The sequence below is a fragment of the Balaenoptera borealis genome (assembly GCF_965194805.1).
Source record: "Balaenoptera borealis genome assembly, chromosome: 15".
Classification (NCBI taxonomy): domain Eukaryota; kingdom Metazoa; phylum Chordata; class Mammalia; order Artiodactyla; family Balaenopteridae; genus Balaenoptera; species Balaenoptera borealis.
Window position 1 is genome coordinate 84,251,567 of NC_138871.1, and position 19,143 is coordinate 84,270,709.

Consider the following 19,143-nt stretch of genomic DNA (forward strand, 5'->3'; position numbering starts at 1 on the left):
CTTTCCGGTTCTCATGCCCCGTGTAGTCCCCCAGCCCTCACTCAACCACAGTTGACCCCTGTGACCAAGAAAATGCCATGGAAGTGACAGCGTGTTGTCTCCGAGGCTAAGCCGTAGAAGACACGGCGGTTTCCTCCTCGACTTCTCCGGGATCACTTGTTCTAGGGGAAGCCAGCTGCCATGTTGTGAGGATGTTCAAGCAGCCCTGTGGCAAGGCCCACAGGGAAGGGAACTGAGGGCTTCCACCAGCAGCCAGCACCAACTTGCCAATCATAAGAGAGGGGCACCTTGGAAGCTGCTCCTCCAGCCCCAGAAAAGCCTTCAGATGACTGCAGCCCAGGCTGACACTGAAATGCAATCTCCTGGGAGACGCTGAACCACAACCAACTCGCCAAGCCACTGATTTCCTGACCTGCAGAAACTATAAAAGAAAAAGAAATGTTCATGATTGTATTAAGCATCTAAGTTTTAGGGTGACTTATTCTGTTAATAGAGACTTTAGTACTCGGAGAAAGAGTATGGTCATAACAAAGAAACTAAAAATATAGTGAGATGAGACTTTGGGGCAGCCTTAAGAGGGGTGAATATATTTTGAGTGTGGGAATAACCTGGATCCCTGGGGGCAGGAGAGCAGACTGTGGTAGCCAGCCTCCCAAGGGCCCCCAGTGATCGTCACTTCTTGATGTCATGTCCTTGTGTAGTCTCCCCCCACGGTGAATCATGGCTGGGCTCTGTGACCAGTATGATACTGCAGAAGTGACAGTGTGTGACTTTCAAAGCCTCTCTTGGGTCACTTGCTCTGGAGGAAGTTACAATGTCATGAAGATGCTCAAGCTACCCTTTGGAGAGACCCACATGAAGAGGAACTGAGTCCTTCTACCAAGAGCCAACATTGATCTCCCAGCTGGGCGAGTGAGCCACGTGGGAAGTGGGTTCCCCAGCCCGAGGCAAACCGTCAGAGGCCAACATTTTGCCTGCAACCTCCTGGGAACCTGCCAACCAGAACCACCAGCAAAACTGCCCTGACCGGCAGAAACTTGTGAGTGACAATAAATGTTCATTGTTGCTTTAAGCCACTAATTTTGTGTCATTTGTTAGGCAGCATAGATCAACAATACACCTTTCTATTTAGGTCATGGCTTTTTCGTGAAGTGTATTGTTTTTGCTGGCGTTTATAAAATACTCTTCATTTGACGTTAACAGGAGAAACATGCTTTCTTCACTATGATGCTTTGGCTTCTTCGTCGAATTCTTTTTGGAATGATCAGTTCTGGACTCTTTAGTCCTGCTGCATAGCTATTGCCATTCAGTAATTTACCCAAGAAATATTTATAAATTCTAAGTGTCAGGCCTTACGAATACAATAGTGCACGTGATGCCTGACACATCAGGAAGTGCTCAGTTAATGATGGTTTCATGGCCAGGGGGCAAGATAAAGTGTGCCCGAGGAAGCGATGAAGCTGAGTGGGTATGAATGATAGGAAGAGCAGAGGGGGGGATTCCCAACAAAAGATAGAGCTTGTGAAACCCCCTATAAGGGATTTTGAGGAGCAGCAAGGAGGCCGGAACAAGTGACAAGGGCGAGGGGAGAACAGTAGGTGGCAGGGCAGAGGGATGGGTGGCGGGCAGATCAAGCCGAGCTGCAGAGACCACCTTAGGACTTTAGCAGTGAGAACAGGCACTTTTGCTGTACTTTGTTCAGGGCTCCTGGAACAGTGCATACAACAGGTGCTGGTTAATGTTTGTTAAATGACTGAAAAACCGGATATATTATGAATCTTTACTAATCCCCGCAGCACTCAACCTCACTTCTAACCTCACTTCCAATCCTTCTTTAAGAAAAAAGGAGGGGGAAGGTGTGGTCATCAGGCTCCTCTCCCTCGAGCCCAGCATTTCCTAGAATCATCTTCGTTATCGTCCCCCAAGGGCTTTTTAGACTTTTTAGATTTTCCTATTTGCACCAACCCCCATGAAACTTTAATACCACAGATATACCGCATATCTGTTTATGCTCTGTATGGCTTCACTCTGTGCTTTATACGTAAAAAGAGGAAAAAATGTTCACCCTGAGAACCAATTTTGGCCCTCTTGGGGGTCATATCACTCATGTTGGGAATTTGTGATCTAATGCAGCAGAATATTCCAGAACAATTTTAAAAGAATATAAGTAGGTTTCAAAAAACAGAGCTATGCAGCAGTGTTGTGCTAGAAAGGGGAACTTAGTCATCTGAGGACAAGTCTGAATTCTGTGCCATTAACCTTACAGTCGCCCTTCTACCATTAGCCCCCTCCAGATAGCTAAGCTGAGCAGAGAGGAGTACTCCTGCGGATCTCAGGGAAGCTTTGTCCCACGATCGCACCCTGGGAGCGTGGAGGCGAGACCAGTGCTTGGCATCTGCTCAGCCCTGGGCCTCCTGGACCACACTGTGAGCTGGGAAGCCAGGGTCCCACCCCAGGCAGGAGCCAGTTCACAGATACGGGTGGCCAGTACCTCAGAGCACAGTGACTTCACACAGAGATGAGGGTCAACCAGGAGAGCACGGATCCTTCAACCTAAAAACACCCCGTCCACCTCCCCTGAGGTCCCCTTGATGCCCCAGCCGGAGGCGACGCCGAATCCTGAGCTCCAGTGTCGCCCCCGACCACGGCATCCAGCACGGGCATCGCCTTATGAAGCACTGACCCTTTCGTGCATGTGTTTCTCCTTGTTTCTCCAGCGTGAGCTGCCCTCCCCTGCCCGGCCTAGCGCTCTGAGCACAGTGGGCTGTCAGCTCAAGTCTGAAGCAGGAACCATGGGGCCTGGGCCGGTGCGCTGCAGTTAATGACCTCGTCTGCTTCCAGGAGAAGGTGCTAATTAGATACGTGGCGATGCAGGGAAAGAACACCCACCCAGATTGAATCAGGTTTAGATGATCTAAGTATTATTAAGGAACAGCTGGACAGCTAATTGTCCAGGGAATAGCGGTTGTATCAAATTACGTGCTAATTTGAAGGAACTGATAGTGGCTCATTACTGAGGTCTCCCTGCAGGAGGTGAGGGACTCTCGCTGTGTCTTTTAAGTGACTTTCAGAGGCTCTGTACAAGCTGCTTGGCTCAGTCACCAAGGTTGTCCCTGCAGCCTCGAGTACCCAGTCCCACCCGGCATCCCAGGAAGCCCACCCGGGAGTCTGAGGGAGAGGGAGGTGGGGAGAGCGTGCTTTCTTCCCATCGCCGAGCTCTCCCAGTGGATCTGAAGCCTTTGACGGGTGGTCTTGGCCTTCTGGACCCACCACTTGAGATGGGGCCTCCCCTTCCGCTCCCCATGAAGAAAAGCATAGGCACAGCCTTGAGCAACAAGACGCATAAGGAGTAAGGCTGGCGCGTCTGGGCCTGAGGATTACAACTGCGGCAGAGCCTCCGTGGGCCAGAGGAGCTCGCGTGGACCGGAGCAGAGCTGGGTGCGTGAGGGCTGCCGGGCCGGACTCCTGGGCCGCTGGGGTCCGGAAAGAGCAGGCAGAACCGCTCTGGTGCCTGGGAGCCTGGCCCTGTCATCTGGCCCTCACCTTCCCCAGCGTCTCACTCTCAATCCAAAGTCACAGAGGAGCCGGGATGGGGGCAGCCCGGGGGCCTACGCAGTCCTGCCACACGTGCTGTGGTGCAGGTCCACCCTTCAGATTGGGGGGGGGCCCTCATACCATGTGTCTAAATATTACCGAGCTAACAAATTCTTAGATAAAATACATCCCATTCCATTACCTTGACCAAAACCTTTATAATCTCAAAATGAAAAAATAGGTGTACAGCTTACACATCTGGAATTTGATACAACATGAAGATGTCAGAATTTAATTTATTCTGTGTGTCTGGCTGTTGATGGGGTGAACCCATTCTCCCTGAGGCCCCCCATACATGCTCGGCTCTCTGCCTGAGATTCTGTCTCATGGTCTTTTCTGGGCTAGGTCCCCCTCATCTTGAAGCCTCACCCTGATCACCCCACCCTACCTCACCCCATCATCTTTGGTCCAGTGACCTCACTTCTTTTCTTCTTAGAACTATTGGAAATAATAGTCATATATGTATTTGTTTACTTGTTTGTTGTCTGCCTTCTCCACTAGAAGGAAAGATCAAGGAACAGGGACTTGTAGCTGAACACCCAGCAGCAAATACGGGGCCTGGCTAGTACTTGTAAACATGCGTTGAACAAATGAATGAATGAATGATGTACAGTGGTATGAAGACCTTAGAAATTGCTAGGTAAACAGAAAACTGGTCCAGATGAAAAACATGAGAAACTTACAGGCAAATGTAAACTGCTTAAAACAGGTTTTGTTCGTGCACTCAAAATAAGAAGTGTGGGAAAAAGAACATTTCATTGCACTTCTCATTCATTCATTCATTGCATGGTGGATAACCTGGGGACAAGAAGGGGGTGACATCCCAATGACCACTATTTCAGCTTCTCTGAGAAAGACCCCAGCATCCTCAGATAGGCTCCCTGTAGCTATATGGTGAAGGTGTATGCCCCTGCCTTCCAGACAGAATGACGGGCCCAGGGATGTACACCTGTCCCAAGCTGGGCCGCTCACAGCACCTGCCCCTAGGCCACAGGTAATTAATTGGTCCCAGGGCATGTGACCCACCAAGAAAAATTGTGAAACTCTGAAATGGGCAAAAACTGATTGGATATCCTTTCAGTGGGCTGCTAGATGTGGCCTAGGGAACATTTTTGGGGTTATCTGATTCTACACAGGTCTGTGTCTTTCATTGTCGTTGATTATTATTCAGCTTTTTAAAGATTAAAGCTCACTGTGGAGAGATGATGTTGATGCCAGTTATTTCTGTTCATAGAAATGCAGTAATTTTGCCCTGCCAAGTTGCAATTGATTACCACCCCCTGTGGAAGAAGACAGTTTTACATCTATTAGCAAAGTCATTTCTGCCTTCCTGATTGCATACACACACATATATACACAGATATGTCTTCTTTGGATTTTTTTTTTAAATAAATTTATTTATTTATTTATGTTTGGCTGCGTTGGGTCTTTGTTGCTGCGCACAGGCTTTCTTTAGTTGTGTCGAGCGGGGGCTACTCTTCGTTGCGGTGCACGGGCTTCTCATTGCAGCAGCTTCTCTTGTTGCGGAGCAGGGCTCTAGGCACGCGGGCTTCCGTAGTTGTGGCACGCGGGCTCAGTAGTTGTGGCTCGCGGGCTCTAGAGCGCAGGCTCAGTAGTTGTGGCACACGGGCTTAGTTGCTCCACGGCATGTGGGATCTTCCCGGACCAGGGCTCGAACCCGTGTCCCCGGCATTGGCAGGCGGATTCTTAACCACTGCGCCACCAGGGAAGCCTTGGATTCTTTTTTAAATTTGTTTTTTTTTCATCTTACTGATCTTTCATTAATTAATTAGTTAAATAAAATCTTTGGCCTGTATTGATTCCATATTTTTAGGAGAGTCACTATTTTACTCTTAAAAAATACTAATCCTTTGACAAACCCAAGCAGGACCAACTGGAATTTGGGAATGTTGGTTGCCATATTGTTCTGAGGCAGAAGTCAATCTACAGTTAGAAGGAAATAAAACCGGCATTTCAGGAGAGTCAGAGATGAGAGAGAGAAAATTTTGGAGGCTCTTGGCATCTGTGAGGTCTGGCTGTAGCCCCACTTCGCTGACTGCCTGAGTCTCACCATCAACTTGATTCTCATCTAACCGACTTCAAGTTGGGTTTCCACCAACTGCAACCAAAAGGGGGCTTGTTGATATAGCTCTCACACTGAGAGACTGATTTAAGAAGCCAGGTGGTGTTTTAAAAATCCACCTTGAGCTGCTTGAAAGTAATAGGCAAAGGAAGCAAAGCCAGGTCCCGCCACGTAAGGAAAGGGCGAGGAGAAGGGGTGCTTCCACTGGCATTGAAGGGGCAAAAATCACTCAGAGTCTGGGAATTCAAAACCTGGTGGCTGGCAAGTTTGAGGAGGGAGCTCAGAGCCAAGGGCAAGGTGGTCACTGATGTCCTGAGGGCAAAGGCCTTAGAAGTGCAGCCCCAGCAGCTCTGCAGAAGCACGATGAAGTCCATCCTCTAGCTGTGCCTGAAGGATAGACCCCTCTCCTGGGGACTGGAATTCCTGGGTGAGAGGAACTCCCAGCCAGGACAGACCACAGCCAGCACAACTGCCCTGCCCAGGACGTAACCACGGGGGCTTTATTGACAACTAATCATTTATACCCAGTGTTTAAATATAAAATTAAAGAATGAAAGCCACTATGAGGAAAACAAGAGGAACACTGCCAGGCTCGTACCATCCTGTTGTTCTTAGAGCAACTGTGAATCTTTAAGAAGGTTCATCTTTTCCCCTTATAAAGACACTAAGTGGTTCATGTTTCCGAGTTACTTTTTTTTCTTTTTTTGGCCACGTGGCATGCGGGGATCTTAGTTCCCCGACCAGGGATGGAACCCGTGCCCCCTGCAGTGGAAGTGGTGGAGTCTTAACCACTGGACAGCCAGGGAAGTCCCATCCAAGTTACTTTTAAAAACACTTTTTATTGTGCTTCAACATGCTGCCCCTAATGCTGTCATAATGGAAACCTGCAGTGTAACGACAAGCCAGTGGACCCCAAGTCCAAGAAACTTGGATTTGAACCCTGATTCTGCCATTAATGAGCCAAGTGACCTTAGTTGAGTCCTGTGATCTCCCCGAGACTCAGTTTCTTCATCCAGAAGATGGGATGCCATGCAGTTATGATGAAGCACGCCAGGGCCCGGTGGGGACGAGGGTCTCCGTGTAAAGTAGAGGAAGAATACTGGGGTCTCTGCAAGGAAACGGGGGTCTCTAAATACTCAGTCTTTTCCTGATAGTCCCCTCTCACTTCAAACTTCCAATCCTGGGGGGCAGGAAGGAGGATGCAATTCTTCAGACATATCCTTTTTGATATTTTAACTCAGTGTAAACTGACTTCAGTCTAGAACAGGACCAGCTGGAAATCTATTCCAAGGGCTGGTCCCACGCAGCTGTGAACAGGAAACAGCCCATGCGAGGTGATTTCAGAGGCGCCTTGGGAAGGCTGCCCCTGTCCCACTCCTGCTTCCAGAAATTCCACCTTCCTGCTTCATCCCTCTGTTCTAAGCTCGCTCCGTCCCCACCCCAGTCAGGGACGAGGGCTCACCTGAAGCTGTAGCGGTCAATTACAGCTCAGAATGGATTCATTTCAGAAACAGCAGGAGCTTTAGAGCCAGACATCCAGGGAGAGGGTGCCAGCTTCACGCAGCAGCTCCGAGCCGAGGGCAGGAATCAGCCACAGAAGGAGGAAGCGGTTGCTGTGAGGGTTCGGTGAGATACTGCACGTAAACGCCTGCCCTGTCGTTGTTTCTATTATTATTCTTTAGGTGCTGTTTCCCTGACTGAACCAGAGTGACAGGGGCAGAGGACAAGGACCCCGTGCATAGGTGGAAAGGCCTAGAACACGGCGCCTGGCATTCTGGGGAGGTCTGGCCCTGCCAGGGCCACGCAACCTGGCATTCCGTGGGCCCTCTGGCTTAGGTCTCCCTCGTCGGGGGTCCCAGCCTGGTGTTCGTCACCTGCCCGTGAGCCTTGGGGTGGGGGGCAGCCATGGCACAAGCCCTGTGAGTAGGTGCCCACTTCCCCCTGGTGCGCCCAAGCGATCTTCCTCCCCAGGACCCCCCCCCCCAAGCTCCAGCTGCTGCTATGGCACCTCGTTCGCCGAGCCCGGCCACCCCACCCAGGAACTGAGCTGTGTGGGTTTGAATGACTCAAGAAGCAGGCTGAGCAGGGAATGAGCACCAGCTCAAAGGGAGATTCGACCTGAAAACAATTTATAACCATCCCGCCCCCCAGACTCAACACTCGTCACAAATGCAGGAATGGCATTTACTTGCTCTTACACCTGAGAGGTGACATCTTTGAGATACAGTCTCCACAGGAAAGTAGCCATTACCTGTGTGTCCTGGAACTACTTTCTCCTGTCGGGATGCCCTTCCCTGGTGCGTCCGCGGGATGCAGCTCCGAGGACCAGCTTCAGGTGCCTTCCCTGGGCTCGAGGGCTGCTGAACTCTGCTTCCATGACCCGCTACAAAGACCCAAGCATGTCCTCACCTGTCTGCCCCCCTCCAGGCCATGAGCTCTAGGCAGACAAACCCCAGGCTCACACAGGTCGCGTGCTGAGAAAGGGCAGGTACAGAGCAAGCGCCCAACACACCTGTCTCTATCTTTTCTTTCCTCCATCCTTCCCTCTCTCTCTCTCTCTACCTCTTTCTCTCTCTTTCCTCCAAAGTAACAGATACCTACTAGCCACACCTGTGACGGAGGGATGAATACACGTGGACCAATGGAGAACAGCTGGGAGCCTGCGCCCTGCGCAGAGGTGGGCGGGGCTCCGGCTTCCCGCTCATCCCGGTTCGACCCCGGCCCTTTCGCCGACTAGCAGCACCACTTACAACAAGTGTTCAGTCTCCCCGAGCCTCAGTTTCTGTGTAGAATTGAGTATAACAGCATCTACCTGTGCTCGCGTGAGGATTAAATAAGATGCTGTGGGAAAAGGTGCAGCGACACGCGTGGGTCGTGTAACAGGCATCTTCACGCTTCTGCTCACACCGCCTCCTACACTCACACCTGCTTCTGAGGATGATAGCGTTATGGGTGCACATGGCGTCAGGGCCACGACTTCCATGAGGAGGTCACGGCCTCCTTCTCCCAGTGGCTCTCTTCCCCACCCCCCACCGTCTAAGGCCCCTCCCTGTAAGCAGCATGTCGGGTGACAGTGGGCAGGTCATCTCAGCAGCCAAAGGTCCCCCAGAGCGGAGAGGGTCCTCACTGACCGTGGCAGGCCACAGCTCTCCTGGCCTCGGGGCCTCACCGTAAACTGAGGACATCAGATCAAATGGAGGCCAGTGTGTGCGTCAGGCTCTTGCGGACCGAGCAGGAATGTAAAGAGGTGACATCCTCAAGCCTGGGTTGCGGTGGCCCGGAGGAGGGCCCCCACTACACCATAGTGCTGACGGGGGGTGGGAAATCAGGGCAAACTCACCTGTCTATAGGCTCCTCTCTTCCTTTTATCATGCAGCTATCCTAAGAAGAAGCCCTTCACACCTCTGCTTTCTATCCCCATGTTCGTGGATATTAATTGACCATTGAAGGACAGAAGGAGACTCTGGCCCAGGCTGAGGTCGGAACCTGTCTGGCTATGGTCAGAATCTGGCTTTCTCCTACGTTTTACCTGAATTGAACTTAGCTCTCTCCCTGCCCCCAACTGCCACATCCCTGCTGACCAATCAGAGGTACCACCCTGGGAGACCTGTGGGTAGTGTCACACCCTGCTGTGACCACAGGACCTTCCTCCTGAAAACTCTGATCAAGATCAGGGTAAAACTAAAATAATAATCATGAGAGCTGTCTTTTGGGAAGAACCGCCCCAGGCAGCTCCTGAGCTTGAGGGCGTCTGAGTGTGGGCAGACGGCTGGGCTGTGGGCACGCAGTGGTTAACTCTGGGTATCCAGTGAAATGTGTTCTGAGGGCGGCTGTGTAATGTTTAAGCGCCTGTTGATTTTCCATGTCTAGACACGCCACACCTCAGACAACACTGCTGGACTCTGTGACTTGGCGAGCTGGCCTCTTTCCCTCTCTCGCATCATGTCTATCCTGCAGTCTCCCCCAACCTGCGGTGATCTTCAGAAACCTCAGATCTGTGCAGGACGTCTCTGGGGTGCCCCATCCCACCACGTGATATTGTCCGAATCTCTCACCTGAGTGTTCCAGGCCCTTCTCTGTCTGGTCGGTGTCAGCTCACAGCACATCCTCCTGCATCCTAGGGTCTTCTGCGTGGTTTGCAGTCCCCTCTCCTCGGCTCTGACCATCCATCTGGTTTAGGAGGCCCTTCCGCTCAGCCTCATTCTGGAACGAGGGTGCCAGAATCAAAACCCTGTTCTTCCACTTCCAAGTCATGTGACCTTTGTCAAATGGTGTCACATTCTGTGCCCCAGTTTCCTCATCTGTCAAATGATAGCTAATATCAGCATTTACCTGATAGGGTGATGGGGGTTAAATGACTTAAAAAGTGTTAAGTGCTTGGAACAGTTCTGGGCACAAACATGAGGTATTGCTGTTGTTATTAGTCTCGACAACTGTTACCATGGTTCTTCTTCGTCAAGGACCAGCCCGAATTCCACCTCCTCCAAAACACCTTTACAGATGTCCTGGCCAGGCTCCCGACCATGGTTTGTCTCCCTCTCTCGGATCCCATGGTCTGTGAGCCTCTATTTTCGCCTCATCACCATCTGGCTGGTCCTCGGTTATTTTGGTGAATCTGACACCCTCAGACAGAGCTTCCTGAAGGCTGGACCAAAGCTTATCCCCCAGCGCCTGGTGCAGAGCGGGCAGCCCCAGCAGGCAGCCCAGAGGGTAGAAACAAGCCAGGCTGAACCGGACAGGGCAGATTGCAGCTGCAGACATCTGGGCTCCTAGGAGTTAGGTGTCTGAGTACCTGACACATAAGGAAGGTGTCAGTGTCTCTAGGGTCTAGTGAAAGCGCTCTACGGGACCACTAAGCAGAGCGCCAGATGCTCAGTAAGGCATGACGGCTATTTCCTTCTTCTCTTCTTCTCTCCCATTAAAACAGCCATGAGATTTGCAGCTTTTCCCTCTTTACTTTTTTTTTTTTTTTAACCAAATTCAGTGTCAAGCACAATGTATCTCAGGACTCTGAGTTGGCTCCTGGGCAATGTCTCAGGAGAGTGATGGGGGCTGGAGTTCATCTAAGGAACCCAACCCCCAAAGGGGGCAACTGAAGGGGCTTCCAAGGCCCAGACTGCAGGGGATCCAGGAGGCCTTTCCCCCAATACTTGAAGGCTGTCTATTCCTGGGTGTTGGAGGGGTGGCCAGGCCCAGTGGGAAGAAGTCTCAGGCAGGTTTGGGCTTTGTCCTTGTCTGGAATCTTCAGAAGTGACCCTGAGACAAGGCTCAATTTGAGTGACTCATTAGGGAAGCGATCCCAGGAAATGGAAAGCCAGCGTGGACTGGAGAAGGGAGGCATGTTACCCAGTGCAGCACCACTGTGGGCGACGATGGGCGTCCTGGACCCTGGAGCCTTGCAGAACACACGTCTGAGCTCTCCCAGCCGGGGAGGGAGTGGGGGTATTTATCCCACTCCTATCAGTCATTGGTTGGGGCCCAGGGAGCCTGGGGTGTTAATTTGCCTGCATTCCTGGAAGCTAGCCATGGGAGTCAGCAGAGTGCAGTGCCCCAGTAAGACCTGCGGGCCGGGGACAGGACCGGAGACCGCTAGCAACTGCTCCAGGTCCCATGTGAATAAGACTGTCGAAGCCCTTAGGGTCGCTGTGAGGGAGTGAGCTCCCAGGGGCTAGAACTGTTCCCGCGACAGCAGACAGTCTGTTGCTTCGTGGAGACATCCGGGTCTCTCCCGTCCTGATTCTCAAGACAGGTACATTCTGATTCAACATTCTGATTCTCAAGAGTAAGGTAAGCCCCGCCTCTATTCCCCAACATCCACTCCCTGGATGTCATCTTCCTCCTCTGCCCTCCTTTTATCCCTTCTTTCACTTTTAGACACCATTCCTGCTGTTGGGTACCCTCTTCTAATAAGAATAAGACTATGAATATAGCAAATATCAGCACATACAGCTCTATGAGGTAGGTACAAAAATTGCCCCATTTTCACAGTTGAGGGCACTCAGGCACAGAGGGTGAGTGACCAGCCCAAAGTCACACAGCATGTCCACCTGTAGAGCCTCAACTCCCGTGTGCTCATCTCTGATAGTCAAGCCACAGCACCTGGAAGTTTCCCCTTCCTCTGGGCTCCGTGTCGGGCCCTCCAGGCAGAGGAAGCAGAAGCTGAGGCTGACGGAAATCCAGGACCAAACAGTCATGTGGCTCATTCCCACCATCTCAGGACTTTGGGGCTTAGTCCTGATCTGAACTGCAATGGAAGCTTCTAGATTTTATTTCTTCTTTTCCAAAATCTACCATAGCTGGGAGATATACTCATGTTTTTACTTATTTTTATACCAGCAAAAAGACAGAACGAATGAGGTAATAAGCAATTTGATGCATTCCATTTCACTGGAAGATGCTGCCGGCCCCCAGCAGAGGGAGAGGGTTGGTGGTCTTTCAGCACCTGCAGGATCTTGGGTGGTCGTGCTGAAAAGCCTTCCTTGCAATATTTTGTCAGAAGAAATCACATGTTCTCCATGTTTGCCAAAAACACAATGTTGTCTGGACCACAATCTGAATGTTGTGTTTTTTGTTTTGTTTTGTTTTTTTGAGATGCTGAAAGTCGCCAAAGTGCAAAAATTCACTGTGTTAGGCTTAGGAAGAAAGGGACTTACTTCTTCGGGTCTAGTGTCCTGTTTTCTTCTGTGACTTTGCCTCAAACAGGAAGTGCCATCAACGGCCCCTCACTGCTGAGGTTCTTAATGAATCCATGGCTCAGTGAGGCAAATGGCTTGCTTCCCTCCTGAATGGGGAGGAAGTCTCAGAATTATGCTACCTGTCTAAGGTTTAATGGATACATTAAAAAATAGTCTCAAATATCAAATGAGCCAGAACAGTGCTGCCCAAAGGGAAGTATGTGGATGGGGTGACGTTACCCAAAATAAAAGCCCAAAGCAGAAACTAGCAACTTTGGAGAGGGTTAGAAAGAAGGAGATGGAAATGGTAAAAGGCTTAATATCTGTGTTCTTTTGGGGGTGAAAGACAAGAAGACTTGCTCATGCTGGCTGAGGGGCAGCCTGTGGGGAGGTTCTGGATGGGGGAATAAGGGGGATGAAATCTTGCAGACATCCAAAGTTGGGGGTACAACTCAACAACAAAAAAAACGACAGTCAGTTAACAAATGGGCAAAGAGTCTGATAGATGCTTCTCCAAAGAAGATCTACAAATGGCCAATAAGCACATGAAAAAATGCTCAACGTCATTAGTCATCGGGAAATGTAAATCAAAGCACTAGGATGTTTGCTATAATCAAAACAATGGAAAATAAGTGTTGGTGAGGATGTGGAGAAATGGGAACCCTCGCATATTGCCGGTGGGAATTAAAATGGTGCAGAAAACAGCACGGAGGTTCCACAAAAAGTTAAGCACACAGTTTCCGTGTGACCCAGCAATTCCACTCCTCGCATAAACTTAAGAGAAATGAAAAAAACATATGTCCAAACAAAAACTTGTATACAAAGGTTTGTAGCCGTGTTCTTCATAATAGCCCAAAAGTAAACACAATCAGCAGATGCATGAATTAACAAAATGTGGTGGATCCATGCAGTGGAAAACTATTCAGCTGTAAAAAGGAATGAAGTCCTGACATAAGCTACAGCAAGGATGAACCTTGAAAACAAAAGTGAAGACAAATGAATAGTAAATGCGAAAAAATAATTGTTACTGAGTACGAAAAAAAGAAAAAGAAAACAAATTGAAAAAAAGCCACACAAAAGACCACATATCGTATGATGTCATCTATATGAAATGCTCAGAATAGGCGAATCCAGAAAATAGATGAGGGCCTCGGGGGAGGGAGGAATATGGAGCAAATACTTAATGGAGCGGAGTTTCTTTCTGAGGTGAAGAAGATGTTCTGGAATTGGATAGTAATAATGGTGGCATAATATGGTGATTGTACTAAAAGCCACAGAATTGTATACTTTAAAATAGTTGAAATGGTGAATTTTATGTTATAAGAATTTTACCTCAATAATAATGAAAAAACAGGGGCTGTCTTCATGATTTATCATTTACAGGGCCCAGTGCAAAATGAAAAAACGAGGACGGATTTCAAGATGGCAGCAGCAGAGCGGTCATCCGAGCGTGGGGTCCCGTGTGACTGCACAGGTCACGCCTGCAGAGGCAGAAGCAGGCACCCGTCCTGGGAGCGCCTGGGGCCTCTGCACAGGAGCCAGGATCCAAGTTCCTCAGGACACGGCTACCTGGTGGTGCAGGTCTGCCCTTCTGGGGGCCCCTCCTGCTGCTGTTACGGCCCCAGCTCTGTCCCATGGCTTGTCTCCCCTTGGTTCCTTTCACCATCACTTCCCACTGCTAACTGTGGATTCTCTTTACACGACCACATGCACATTCCTAAGAGAGGGATCTAATGGGCCAGCTCATTTGTGTGTGGCAATGTTCCCAGGGACTGTGTCATACATCGCTCGTACCTTCCTCACCTGTTGCTGACATGGGGATGGTACGGTCCAAAGCCTGAGGCTCCTGCAGCAGAGGGTGGAGTGAGACCATATCCCATAGATGAGACAGGGACTCCATTGGAAATGTCTGCTGTTCCCAAGACATCACTCTCATGTTTAGTTTTATCTCCCTAAGAAAAGACACCCCCTTCTCTTGGATTCCAAGCATCTCTTTGCTGTGGTTCAATCTGGAAATCCAATCATATCCCCAGTGGATGACAGGAGAATCACCATCAGAGCGACTACCTCCCTGGACCTGGTGCTCAATGACCAGCTCCCCAACCCATTTTCATCTCCAGTGCAAAGCATCTCTTCTCACATCCAGCTCTCCCAGTGCTGCCATGGGGCTGAGTCTATGGTCTCTCCGAGGGGATCCAGCAGGATTAAGTGAGCTCTGGGGGCCCTGGGGAGGAAGCCAAGCCGTCTGCCTTCCCTGGAGAGGCTGCAGGATGCAGTGAACAGAGCCCAAGCCCTCACTGTGACTCTTCCCTTTCCTCTGAGACGAACAGCTCTTCCTGGGCTGGCTTCCCTTTCTTCGCCATTTCTGCCCCCTGTCAGCTCCCACCCAACCCACCAAGCCTGGACCGTGGCCACCAGACACTTTCACTCTGTGACTGCCCATCTGGATGTTGACCACAGCCAACAAAGCCACAGCTGGGGAGAAGGCAGAGAACCTGAGATTTTACACCCCAATGGGACTTTGAAGACCATCCGGCCCTTTACTATAAAATATGTCCCCCTGTTTCACGCATTTTTTCCAGAGTAGAGATTTTGTTACTGATGCTTTGCTTTAGCAACTTCTGTAGGAGGTACTTTCATCCATAAACTGGCATTCCCTTTGTATCTATTACCTTTATGAACCGACATTTTGGAGATAACCTCAGGGCAGTAGAATCAGCAGTAGTCAAAGTGGAGCATTCTTTTCTTTAAATAAACATTTCTTAAAATAGAAATTTTGTCTTGTTGCAAAGTAATAAATATTCATTTCAGAGAAAAAAATAGAAAATGCTGAGAACCAAACAGTAGAAAATAAAAATGATCCACTTGAGATTACTGCTCTCGACATACATATGGTGTTTCTTTCTATGCATATATGTACTAAAAAAAAAAACGAATCAAGGCTTATAATGAATACATTGCTAATTTGTTACCTGCTTTTTAAGCTAACAATATACAATAACTTCTATGTCACTGAATATTCACCTATATATTATTCACATATTATGAATGTATGAATATATATTTATTCAGCTATATGACTCATATAGATATACGTGTATTCTCCTATATATTATCTCTCTACTATACTTTTTAATAATCATACAATATTCAAGATAGTATTAAAGCAATCCTCTATTTTATCTACTTTTTTGCTTTGATGAACAATGTTGCTATGAATGTCCATGTAACTAAGTCTCTGTATATATTCATGATTATTTCCTTGGAATAAATTCCTGAAGATGGAATTACTGGGTCAAAGAGTATGCAAAAATTAAGATTTTTGAAACGTGTCACTAAAATGCTTCCATAAAAGTTATACCCATTTATAGACTCAAGAGTAGTATATGAGAATGCCAATTTATCTGCACCTTTGCTCGTCAATTATTACCAACTGAAGAATAAGGCAAAATAAGGCTTCATTTAGCATATAGCTGACTAATATGCAGTTGAACGTTTATTCACATATTGACCAGTTACCTTTCTTTTTTGTGATAACTTTCCATGTTCTTTTACCATTTTTTACTGGAGTATTTTTCTCTTTTCTTTCGATTTTTAACAGCTACTTACATATTATGGTTGTTGAAACTCTTACCAGACATATATATGATAAATATATTTTCCAAGGTTGTCGATTGCCTTTGGTTGTATTTATGACTGGTTTGGGAAGTAGAGCTGTTCTCTTTTTATGATCAAATCTATCAGTTTATATTTTAACTTATGATCGAATATATCAATTTTATCTATCAATTATTTATTTTATTTTTGATAGTTTCTACTTTGGTAGGTTCCAGCCTTTTTCATCGATGGTTGTTTTGAAGATAGTTGTGATCTCGGTGTGCTTGTGAGAGGAGGTAAGCTCAGGGTCTTTTTATTCTGCCATCTTGGCCGCTTTCTTTTTATTTGTGGTAGTTTCTACCACTGGCATCACGTTTTAAAGGTCTTTTTTCACCTTCACGATATATAGATCATAAACGATGCTTTCTCCTAGTACTTTAAGCGCTTTTTTTACACTTAATGTTTAACCCAACTTGAATTTATTTAGTTCTATGGTATGAGTTTACTTTGTTCTACCACTTATTTGAAACAAAAATAGCATATTTGGGGTTATGTATCTTTTTCACCCCCTGGCTGTCAGGTATCTTCTGCTCTGACTGCATATCCAATTATCTGTTATTGTTTGAAAATCAGCTGTGGTTTATGCAGCTGAATCCCCTTCCTCAGCAACCTCCTGGCCCCTGCTCCAGTCCTGATGTGAACCACGGCCCATGTTTGGAGCTACACCCAGATGGGCATGAAAGGGGAGAAGCTGCACGGTTTTGTTTTGTTTTTTTAACATCTTTATTGGAGTATAATTGCTTTACAATGTTGTGTTAGTTTCTGCTTTATAACAAAGTGAATCAGTTATACATATACATATGTTCCCATATCTCTTCCCTCTTACGTCTCCCTCCCTCCCACCCTCCCTATCCCACCCCTCTAGGTGGTCACAAAGCACAGAGCTGATCTCCCTGTGCTATGCGGCTGCTTCCCACTAGCTATCTACTTTACGTTTGGTAGTGTATATATGTCCATGCCACTCTCTCACTTTGTCACAGCTTACCCTTCCCCCTCCCCGAAGCTACACGGTTTATTGCATACTATCTATGGGTTAGCCCCAGTGCTTTGGGTCATTTCGGGGTTTCAATCCTCAGACAGCCCAGAAAAGTGTTATTATTCCATTTTATGCAGAGGAAGCATTGGGCTCGGCAGGATTGCATAACTCACCACAACATCACTTCACGTAAAGGGCAGAACTGAAGTTCAAATCCAGTCCTCCTCACTCTAAAACCCACGACTTCACAGCCCACCCAGTGCCCTCAGGGGGAGGGGAGCAGGCAGAGTCTCCACCTCGTGGGGAGACCCCCAGAAGGCTCCTTCCTGCCAGGAAGAAGGGGCCCATCTGACCCCAGAAACTGACATGGGCTGAGTGATCCTCAAGACAGAGACAGGCCCCGCAGAAGCAGGAAATGTCATACGAAGGATGCAGTTTGCTCCTCAGACCTGATTTTCCTCTGCAGGAAAGGAAGATGTCTATAAATTCTGTATCATTGCAAGGTGACAGAGAGAAATGGCATTCCAGCGGGGAAGTGAGAAAGGATCTGGGAGGCCATCTGCTTGGTGATTTTGTATCTGTCTCATTCTCCCGGAGTCAGAAAGTTTCTACATTCACTTTGCAATCTTCTTGGCGAATCCTACCAGGGACACATTCCTAATGTGAAATGTCTGCACGTCCCCGTGGACCTGGCGATTAGCTGCTTCGATTATCTCTGATCTCACAGTGGTCCTTCCTTGTCCCCGAGGTGGAGCACACAACAGGATCCCCTTGCACTGGGGAGGGTGAGCACAGGGGCTCGAAACAGGTGAGATGCAGGAGCGCCCTACACATTCGTGAAAGGTTGCCCTCAGAGCCGTCTCTGCAGCACCGCTGCACGTTTCCATGTTTCTGCAGTGAAGATGACTGAGGATCCCTATAAATAAAGAATGTCCTTCTCAAAAAAAAGGGGGGCTTGTGGATTTCAAGTTAGTAAAATCCAGTGCTTTTCCTTTTGGTCATTCAGTCAGTCAACAAACACCTACCAACCTCTATTCTGGACCTGGCTGTGGTCAGAGACAAATATACATGACTTTTGTCCTCAAGGAGCTCACAGGCCAGTTACTCGTGTACACAGAGGTGCTGCCAAAGGCCAGGGGACAGGTAAGCAGGGGGGACTAGGGGTGGGTGGCAGAGGGCACCCGAGGCAGCCTGGGGAGATGGCCAGCAATCAGGGAAGGCTTTCTCAAGAGGTGGCCTGTAGGAGCCCCCCAGTGACTGTGCATTGGGCCCGACTGAGGAAAGGCCCAGAAAGAGGAGGAAGGGCGGGCAGGGTGGGCGGAGAGCCCTGTGCATAAGAGCGAGGAGGCCAGTGGGGAGGGTGTGGTGAGCTCGAGAACAGCCTGGATCCGTGGGGCCGGAGCCCGGGGCCAAGAGAGGGAGCAGTGGAGGCGAGGCTTGTCTGGTCCCTGGGGGCGACCCTCAGACGGGACTGAGGCCAAGTGCATCGGAGCACAGCGGGGAAAATCGAAGGTGCCCCAGTGGAGAGAGGGCCTTGGGAGAGGCTGGGGAGGGTGGGAGGATACCTGACAGGAAGAATCAGGTCTGGCCAGCTCCTGAGGGAAGGAGGTGGACATGGGGACATTGAGAGAGCCCAGATGGTAACCCTAGTGACAGTGGCTGGCCACACCACTCCTCCTGCCTTTTCCCCAACGCCCCGATAAGACGGCCCCAGCCTCCATCCCAGGGCAGTGGGTATCTCCGCAAGGACGTCCTCGGACTCCCAGGAGGCTTGGACGGGCTCAGCATGACTCCTTGGCCTGAATCCCTAGCCATCCTGCCCATCAGCCCTTTCCTGTAACCCTGCCTGCACCCTCCCTGCTTCCTCCATGTGGGGCGGCCCCTCCTCCCCACTCCCCAAAGCTCTGCTAGTTGAAGGGTGGTGAGCAGGCTTTTCAAACTCTCTTTTTCATACCTTGAGAAAGATCATATACGCAGAGGAGAGAGAGGCATCACCTCCCAGATCCCCTCTACACTCTCCAAGTCACTCATTCAACCATTGTTGAGTGAACACCCATAAGAGCTTGACATCGGCAGTAAAACAGACACAGCCTGTGCCCTTGGGAAGTTCCTGGCCTACGTGTGGAGACAGAGAAGCACACGTGTCCGTGGCACCGTGG